The sequence below is a fragment of the Misgurnus anguillicaudatus genome, chromosome 20 (genome assembly GCF_027580225.2).
Source record: "Misgurnus anguillicaudatus chromosome 20, ASM2758022v2, whole genome shotgun sequence".
Taxonomy (NCBI): Eukaryota; Metazoa; Chordata; class Actinopteri; order Cypriniformes; family Cobitidae; genus Misgurnus; species Misgurnus anguillicaudatus.
Genome location: NC_073356.2, coordinates 21,712,053 through 21,722,352, shown reverse-complemented (window position 1 = coordinate 21,722,352; position 10,300 = coordinate 21,712,053). Strand labels below are relative to the sequence as shown.

At 39.3% G+C, this 10,300-nt stretch overlaps 1 protein-coding gene and 1 long non-coding RNA gene across 2 annotated transcripts in view; one reads left to right on the top strand and one right to left on the bottom strand.

Moving 5' to 3' along the window:
• The window catches only part of chrac1 (chromatin accessibility complex subunit 1), a 443,634-nt gene that overhangs the window by 84,345 nt on the left and 348,989 nt on the right, over positions 1–10,300 (top strand). The gene's annotated exons all lie outside the window — the stretch shown is intronic.
• On the bottom strand, positions 69–1,158 carry LOC141351356 (uncharacterized). The gene is made up of 3 exons (XR_012359584.1): positions 771–1,158; positions 284–323; positions 69–184 (listed from the first exon to the last, which is right to left on the bottom strand). It is a non-coding gene; the product is annotated as an uncharacterized lncRNA (long non-coding RNA).

Sequence of the window (10,300 nt, the reverse complement as noted above, 5' to 3'; positions counted from 1 at the left end):
TCTATAAACTAATCTATATCTAATTTTTAAACTAATCTATATCTAATCTATAATATAATCTATAAACTAAAAATTGCCTTATTAAATAGAAGACAGAACACAAAAAAATGCAATAAAAGTAACAGCCTTAATATAAGTATTTATATGAACTGCTCTCTGTAGAAAAAGCCAAAGCACAAGGAACCTGAAAAAGAAACAGACATAATAAGACACAGGAACTACAATCATGGTGGTCATCTCATGAAAATTCTATAATACTGCTTAAAAATCCACCAACACTGACCAAGGTAAAAGGTGCAGCAATTGTATTCCAATCAGTGAAGCTGAAAAACAAACAATGATAACATCATGAAAACTCAAGTCAACTATGCATAACATGCATGTTGTCAAACATCAATTATATAATTCATGTCTATGTAAAAAATGTAATTGCTTGGAATGTATCTTGAAAATGTCTCTTTCTTAGAATAACCAGTCATAAATACAAGGCAAGTTATGCCAAATATACAGTCTTGGACTGGGTGGACTGCCTATTGATCCAGGTCTACAGCAAGAAAGCTGGAAGAAGATTCAGCATCTCCTTATATAGTACAAGTGGTTCGAAGAATGGTTCAGGAATGTGGTATTTATTATTTGTAGTATAAACAGCAGTTTTCATTTGAATGGTTTCTATAATCCTGATCACTGTCATTATTATATCGATGTTGTTTTAAACAAGCAAAGTACAAAACTGCTTGTATTTCTGGCCATGTCACAAATTAATTTATTACCTCAAAATGCAGGAATGACAGCTCGTGAATCGGTATTCTAAAACAGAGAAATCAGTGTCACACATAAAACTCAACTACAGTCATACAGAGTAGAAAACAATACAGAAAGCAAGCAAAGGGCTGCTTCTAAACATTTGGAGGCCCTAAGCAAAATTTAGACCTCACCCCTCCCTAATTTTCAGAAAAAGTGTTTTTCTTACACTGTAAGCAATCATTTAAACACTAAAATTGCTGACAAGATTTACTATCATTCTTATTAGTAATATTCCAGTAATTCATTTAACAAACACACACACTTTTTTACACTGCAAACAAAATACTACAGATAAACATGATGGGCCAGTTTCCCAGGCAGGGTTTAGACATTACTTCTGTGCATCTTGTGACAAAACGGTAGCATTGAATCTGATAAGATATGTCACTGCAAGCTGTTTATACAGTAGTTCACACAATTCAAACATGCATTTTGATCTGTGACTACACTTAATTCCTGTAATTGAAACCACCCCTTTATTACTTATAAATAAACATTTGTCATTTATTATTTTTGTCAAGCTGGTTATGATCACATTCCCCATCATTGAACCAGCTTACAGTATTATCTGCACTGTGGCCTATGGATATATTATGTATTGCAATACAGTACATATGCAATATATAGGCTATACAAATCAGCTGCTACTGAAAGTAAAATAGACTAATTGCTAAGAAGACAGAAAACATCCTTTATTCAGAAAACTTTAGGGTTATTGTTAGACCAGTAGACCAGTTCAAATGATGCAAACAACGCTGGTCCAGAAACACTTCCCGTTGCAGTTTGTGACAGTTATATTTTTATTTCACATATATTATTATCTTTAAGATGTTTGTTTAACTTCAGTTAATTCAGGTTTATATGTTCTGTTGGTTTATTTTATCCCAACGTTTATCTAGTGTTAAAAAACGGAAACAGGAAGTGCTTCTGGACCAGTGTTGTTTTCATCTTTTGAAATGGTCTATACATAACAGTGTTCATTATTTAAAACAGACAACAGTAAAGCAGAAACTAGAGGATACAGATAGTTCAGATAGCCTGCTTTTATTAAACTCTAGTTTGTCTGCTCATTACTTTGAACACAAACTTTTTATCAAATTGTAACGTTATATTTTGATAGTCAACTCAGCTCGCGGTGCGATGCCATCGTCACAGTCGAGGAATTGCCAACTCCTCAACAGCAGTGATGCGTTTATAACCTCGGAATCAACCAGCAAACAATCTATTCTAGAATGATGCTGATCCACAGAACAAGCCTAATTTATTTTTATGATGCATTACTGTACAATCGCTTCAGAATACCTGCATCACGTGCTGCACCGTCTCTGTGCAGAGTTGCCAACTTTGGTGATTTGTCTGGAGTGAGATTTCTCTCCAAACATGCGCATGCAGCGGCCTACTGGAAATTTTGGCTGGTGGCCACTGCTGCCGCCACCACAAGCCTCTTAACCTACACTGACTACATTAATTTCCAAATGTTTGATGTTTTTGTTTTGATAAGTTTCTTTTCGTTTCTTGCAAGTTTCTTTTTGTTCTGATAAGTTTCTTTTTGTTCACTGTTACTTTAACTATTTGATTTATTATGTGATTGTTATGATTAGGGCATTGCTGAAAAAGAGAGCTGAAAGTTCATCTAGCTCCCAGAATCCCAGTATGGCTTATTATAAGGTCATAATCTATGAGGTTAATGCAGTAGTGAGGACTATACATGGCATTGCATTTATTCTACTTTATCGTCAATTCATGATCTGATTCAATAGGTTGGGTAAGTAAACTGAGTTTAATACACAGATGAGGTTAATTCATGGTTTTGTTTTTTGTTTGCATAAAACATGGTGAATAAAACAATGCATGGTGCTTATATTCAGGAAATTACTATATATTGGGCCCTTAAAATGGTCCATTAGACTCCTGTCTGTCATAAGAATTTTGCTTTGGCTAATATTCACATGTGTATTATCTAGGTCAGGTGTAACAAATAATCATCTTTGAGCTTACCTGCTATATATAATGCAAGGCTGAATTTTTAACTTTTCACATATGATTTACTGTCTGTTAAAGAAGAAGTTATTTTAGTAAGTTGTTCAGGAAATCAAAATTCCATAATAAACCTTAAGCTTACTTCAATAGAAGAGCTCAACACTAAGGATTTTTGGCTAAAATAGTAATCTATTTAAAAGTAAATATGGATTAATCCTTTATAACAAAGTTACAGTCAAGACCAGTGAGTGATTTGTTATGTGAATTTGTTCGTTTAAGCCAAAAGACAAACATGGGCTTATTTAAACTCTGCACGCGCGCTACCGATGGATGAAGCGTTGTGCCGCGCACGCTGCGTCGGATTTTTTTCGAATGCTGTGAATCTAATCCTTATACAGCTGTATAATAGTCAGCGTTTAATTATGTACATCTTTCTTGCACTTCCACTTTCTGAGGAATCGCGCAGCTGTCCTCCTTTGAGTTGCACCTCTTGTCTGTGATTTGATTCGTCATCTGGGAATTAATTTGACTGATCGCAGAGTTTCTCTATGGCTCTGATGGAGCGCAGTGCAGACCTGTTGGCTTGTGACATCACACTACCGCGAGATCGATCTAAAAGCATACTGAGTCATTTACTGTTGAATCGGTCTCGCGGTGCTAAGACGTCAAATGCTAATCGGTCTGCACGGCACCGCAATAAGCTAAACGAACGTTGAGCGTTGGGTTAAATAAGACGAAGACTTTAATGGTTGGTACGGCCATGCACATGAGTAAAAAATACAGCAGAGAAGAATGTCTATTTTAGCGTGAGATTTCATTTTTTGAGCGTGAGATTGAGGCTGAATGCGTGACTGTCACGGCAAATGCGTTAAGAGTTGGCAACCCTGCAGCATGTGTGCCTGTTGAGCATATTTCGCTTAGCAAAAACCAATGTTTCAAATGGATTCTTCACCGATAACTAATCTTATTGCATGCTCAAATGAAAACGTGTGATTGTACCGTGCAGCCAGCTTAACCCTTGATGAAACGTGAACCTACAAGTTAACGTTACCTAAATGCAATGCAACGACACAATCTGCGCTACTTTTCACATTTCACTTTAGTCTCAGTGTAACGTATAATACAAAAAACGGTGAATAAACCTTAATTGTTATTTTAACTCGCACAACATACCACACAAGTTACCATCGTGGATGCCTAAAATGGGCGCCAAAATCAATACATGCTCGATGTATCTTATAATCTTACGAAATATAACATACGCAAAACACTGCAAATGGCTAAAACCATTGACATAATATCAATCAAACACCGATTATACAAAAAAGTTGGTGGCAACCAGTAGATGCCTAATATCACACATGATCATTACACATACGGCTTTAAATTCATCAAACAAAACTAAACGCCAAATTATAATACAGATAATATCGCCTAAATTGACGAAAAAAAATGATATTAACTAAGATAAAGAGCTACATTTGACATGATAAGGACTTATAAAAGAGCATATTTGGAAAACAACCGTTTGCAACTTACCTCAGGAGGAGAATAACTTTTCCTCGGCAACCAGTTGGCAACTCTTTCCAGACAGCAATAGCGTACAGCCAATCAGCAGCCAGCATTAACTGTCACTATAATGAGCCCATGTTTACTGTAAATTTTTTTGTGTTATTTTTAATTTATAATAATTATTGCACATTAATCTAATCACTTGCACTATATTATAGTGGCATTCAATTTAAAAATAAACAAAAATAAATATGTACTTAGTTTCTTTCAGGTTTTAGGGAACGTCCCTCATGCAAACGTTAAAAGGAATGTTCCCTTAAAGCGTAACTAAACCCTGAACCAACTTTTTTTAGTTAATGATCTGTAAGAATGGGGCTTTATTAATGTTGTTCATTAATTTTAGTAAGTTTTTTGACATTTGGATATAAAGTGTTTCAATGGTATAATATATGGTGTATAAACGTCTGAGTGCTGCCCTCTTCAGGATGAACGGTGGCTACTGCAGTTGAATTTTCCTATTAGATGGTGGGTCCAAAAAATGACTCGTGACTAAGCAGGTTCAAGCTCACGCCCTTGTTACGATCTCACCACACACTTAGTTCGTCCCCTCTATCTCTGTTGGGATCTGCTCACTTTTCTTGCATTTTTCAATAGCCAGTGGGTGGAGTCAGGCTCTGACCAGATTCTGATAACTTTCCCCTAACCTCTATATTGTAATATGCCTGAATGCAAATAATCAGACTAAAAATCATGTGTTGAACAGTGTTTATTGTTCAGAGAACACGAACTGGAGCTAATTGTGTTGTAAAATAACACAGCATCACATATTGTATTTAGATAACACTGTATTTTATACAATATAAAAATAATGACTTCAAAACAATAGACCCTTACGAAAATTAACCATGGTTTTATTACAGTTAAAAAAATGGTTACTGTAGTAAAACCATGGTTACCACAAAATAATTAAAATATGGTTACTGTAGTAAAACCATGGCTTGGCTAATAGTAATCAACACACCAAAAAACATGGTTACTACACTTTTACTTCCGTTGCACGGGAACTGTATTTGGTTGCTAGGAAGTAAATTTCATCCACCAGTGATTATACTCCAAGCCACAAGTAACCCTGTGTCTCTCTGATGTTCTGATGCAGATATAAAAAGCTGTGTTTATTCGGTTGCTAGTGTAGCCTACTGTATTTGGTTGTTAGGTAAAAATTAGCACCCATTAGTGATTAAACTACAAGCCAAAAGTAAAAAGGTTCAATCCCAATGACTATACGACGTTCTGATGCAGAGATATAAGGCTTTGTTTGTTCCATTGCTAGGATATTATATTTGGTTGCTAGAGAAAAATGGCATCCACTAGTGATTATTTTTCAAGCCACAAGTAAATCGGTCCAACCCCCTTGTCTCTATGACGTTCTGATGCGGAGATAAAAGGCTTTGTTTATTCCGTTGCTAGGGTCCTGTTATTGGTTGCTAGGGAGAAAATTTGCATCCAATAGTGATTACACTCCGAGTCACAAGTAAAACAGTCCAACCCCATGTCTCTATGATGTTCTGATGCGGATCTATAAAGCTTTGTTTATTTGGTTGCTAGGGTACTGTTTTTCGTTGCTAGGGAAAAATTGGCATCCACCTATGATTACACTCCGAGTCACAAGTAAAACGGTCCAATCCCCGTGTCTCTATGATGTTCTGATGCAGATCTATAAGCCTTTGTTTATTTGGTTGCTAGGGTACTGTATTTGGTTGCTAGGTAGAAAATTGGCATCCCATAGTGATTACACTCCGAGTCACAAGTCAAACAGTCCAACCCCCGTGTCTCGACGATGTTCTGATGCGGAGATATAAGGCTTTGTTTATTCGGTTGCTAGGGTACTTTATTTGGTTGCTAAGGAGAAAATTGGCATCCACTAGTGATTACACTCCGAGTCACGAGTCAAACGGTCCAACCCCCGTGTCTCAACGATGTTCTGATGTTGAGATATAAAGCTTTGTTTACTCTGTTGCTAGGGTACTGTATTTGGTTGCTAGGGAGAAAATTGGCATCCACTAGTGATTACACGCCGAGTCACGAGTCAAACGGTCCAACCCCCGTGTCTCAACGATGTTCTGATGCGGAGATATAAGGCTTTGTTTATTCGGTTGCTAGGGTACTGTATTTGGTTGCTAGGGAGAAAATTGGCATCCCGTAGTGATTACACTCCGAGTCACAAGTCAAACGGTCCAACCCCCGTGTCTCTACGATGTTCTGATGCTGAGATATAAGGCTTTGTTTACTCTGTTGCTAGGGTACTGTATTTGGTTGCTATGGAAAAAATTGGCATCCCATAGTGATAACACTCTGAATCACGAGTCAAACGGTCCAACCCCCGTGTCTCTATGATGTTCTGATGCTGAGATATAAGGCTTTGTTTACTCTGTTGCTAGGGTACTGTATTTGGTTGCTAGGGAAAAAAATGGCATCCCATAGTGATTACAATCTGAGTCACGAGTCAAACGGTCCAACCCCCATGTCTCTACGATGTTCTGATGCGGGGATATAAGGCTTTGTTTACTCTGTTGCTAGGGTACTGTATTTGGTTGCTATGGAAAAAAATGTCATCACATACTGATTACACGCCGAGTCACGAGTCAAACGGTCCAACCCCCGTGTCTCTACGATGTTCTGATGCGGAGATATAAGGCTTTGTTTACTCTGTTGCTAGGGTACTGTATTTGGTTGCTAGGGAAAAAAATGGCATCCACTAGTGATTACACTCTGAGTCACGAGTCAAACGGTCCAGCCCCCGTGTCTCTACGATGTTCTGATGCTGAGATATAAAGCTTTGTTTACTCTGTTGCTAGGGTACTGTATTTGGTTGCTAGGGAAAAAATGGCATCCCATAGTGATTAGACTCTGAGTCACGGGTCAAACGGTCCAACCCCCGTGTCTCTACGATGTTCTGATGCGGAGATATAAGGTTTTGTTTACTCTGTTGCTAGGGTACTGTATTTGGTTGCTAGGGAAAAAATTGGCATCCACTAGTGATTACAGGCCGAGTTACGAGTAAAACGGTCCAACCCCCGTGTCTCTACGATGTTCTGATGCGGAGATATAAGGCTTTGTTTACACTGTTGCTAGGGTACTGTATTTGGTTGCTAGGGAAAAATTTGACATCCAACAGTGATTACACTCTGGGTCACTAGTCAAACGGTCCAACCCCCATGTCTCTACGATGTTCTGATGCGGAGATATAAGCCTTTGTTTATTTGGTTGCTAGGGTACTGTATTTGGTTGCTAGGGAAAAAAATGGCATCCCATAATGATTACACGCCGAGTCACAAGTCAAACGGTCCAACCCCCGTGTCTCTACAATGTTCTGATGCAGAGATATAAGGCTTTGTTTACTCTGTTGCTAGGGTACTGTATTTGGTTGCTATGGAAAAAAATGGCATCCCATAGTGATTACACTCTGAGTCACGAGTCAAACGGTCCAACCCCCGTGTCTCTACGATGTTCTGATGCGGAGATATAAGGCTTTGTTTACTCTGTTGCTAGGGTACTGTATTTGGTTGCTAGGGAAAAAATTGGCATCCCATAGTGATTACACACCGAGTCACGAGTCAAACGGTCCAGCCCCTGTGTCTCTACGATGTTCTGATGCGGAGATATAAGGCTTTGTTTACTCTGTTGCTAGGGTACTGTATTTGGTTGCTAGGGAAAAAAATGGCATCCCATAGTGATTACACGCAGAGTCACGAGTCAAACGGTCCAACCCCCGTGTCTCTACGATGTTCTGATGCGGAGATATAAGGCTTTGTTTACTCTGTTGCTAGGGTACTGTATTTGGTTGCTAGGGAAAAAATTGGCATCCCATAATGATTACACTCCGAGTCACGAGTCAAACGGTCCAACCCCCGTGTCTCTACGATGTTCTGAGGCGGAGATATAAGGCTTTGTTTACTCTGTTGCTAGGGTACTGTATTTGGTTGCTAGGGAAAAAATTGGCATCCCATAATGATTACACTCTGAGTCACGAGTCAAACGGTCCAACCCCCGTGTCTCTACGATGTTCGGATGTTGAGATATAACTGTTTGAATTTTATGTTGCTAGGGTGCTCAAAAGTGGTTGCTAGGGGCGTGGCTTAATACCTATGTAAGGATCCTGAGAGACTGATTGGATGCCTGAGTAAAATGAGCCCACCCCCATGTCTCTATGACACTGTGGTGCAAAGATATTCATCTGGGCATTTTATAATGGCAGTCTATGGGAGATGTTGCTAGGGTGCCCAAAATTGTTGCTAGGGGCGTGGCTTAACAGCTCTGGGATGATCCTGAGAGACTGATTGGATGCCCGAGTGAAATGAGCCCACCCACTTATCTCTACGACACTGTAAAGCAAAGATATCCCATCTGGAACTGTTTTATTCCCTTATATGGGCATGTTTCCTGCCCCATTATAAGTCAATGGGAATTTTCGGGTGCCTCTTACACCCCAGGGGTACAACTTACACCCCAATGTCATGTATGTTCTTACATAGCCTACCACCCTCTTCAAATTTAGTAACCCACATGTTTCTACAAAATCCTCACTCGTACCTATGACCCGTCAAAATGTTTGCAATGGTAAGTCTATGGGATTTTGCCCCATTGACTTTTCATTGGGCATTTTTGGGCACCTCTTACACCCCAGGGGTACAACTTACACCCCATTGTGATCCATGTTGTTACAGAGCCTACCACCCTCTTCAAATGTTGTAACCCACATGTTTCTATAAAATCCTCGAGCGGAGCTATGACTCGTCAAAGTTGGGCGCAATGTTAAGTCAATGGGATTTTTCGGGTGGTTTTTCGCCCCCCTTTCGGAAATCCTGCACCCGATCCCTTATAAAAGTCATAGCAGACGTGTCCTCAATAAGCCGGTCATTTTGAGCCCTGTTTCATTGGTCTACGACAAACCGTGTGGGACGAGTTACGCGCCGAAAAAGTGTCCAGATATAAGAATAATAAATAAACTAGATATTAAAGTTTGAGGACAAACTTTATGTTGGCTTGAAAAAGCGTAGCCTGAACGTTTAAAACGGTTTGACAGAAGTTTAGTTTAGTAGGCTATCTGGCTGTTAGTATGTTTAAGTATGATGCTAGCATGATTAGCATGAAGCTAACATGATGTAAGCATGATTAGCATGAAGCTAGCATGATGCTAGCATGATTAGCATGATGCTAGCATGATTAGCACAAAGCTAGCATGAAGCTAACATGATTAGCATGAAGCTTACATTTATTCTGTTGCTAGGGTACTAAGTTTGGTTGCTAAGGAGAAAATTGGCATCCCATAATGATCACCCTTCAAGCCACAAGTAAAACGGTCCAACCCCCGTGTCTCTATGATGTTCTGAAGCAGAGATATAAGGCTTTGTTTATTCCGTTGCTAGGGTACTAAGTTTGGTTGCTAGGGAGAAAATTGGCATCCCATAATGATCAACCTTCAAGCCACAAGTAAAACGGTCCAACCCCCGCGTCTCTAAGATGTTCTGAAGCGGAGATATAAGGCTTTGTTTATTCCGTTGCTAGGGTACTAAGTTTGGTTGCTAGGGAGAAAATTGGCATCCCATAATGATCACCCTTCAAGCCACAAGTAAAACGGTCCAACCCCCGTGTCTCTATGATGTTCTGAAGCAGAGATATAAGGCTTTGTTTATTCCGTTGCTAGGGTACTAAGTTTGGTTGCTAAGGAGAAAATTGGTATCCCATAATGATCACCCTTCAAGCCACAAAGTAAAACAGTCCCACCCCGTGTCTCTATGATGTTCTGAAGCAGAGATATAAGGCTTTGTTTGTTTCGTTGCTAGGGTACTAAGTTTGGTTGCTAAGGAGAAAATTGGCATCCCATAATGATCACCCTTCAAGCCACAAGTAAAACGGTCCAACCCCCGTGTCTCTATGATGTTCTGAAGGGGAGATATAAGGCTTTGTTTATTCCGTTGCTAGGGTACTAAGTTTGGTTGCTAGG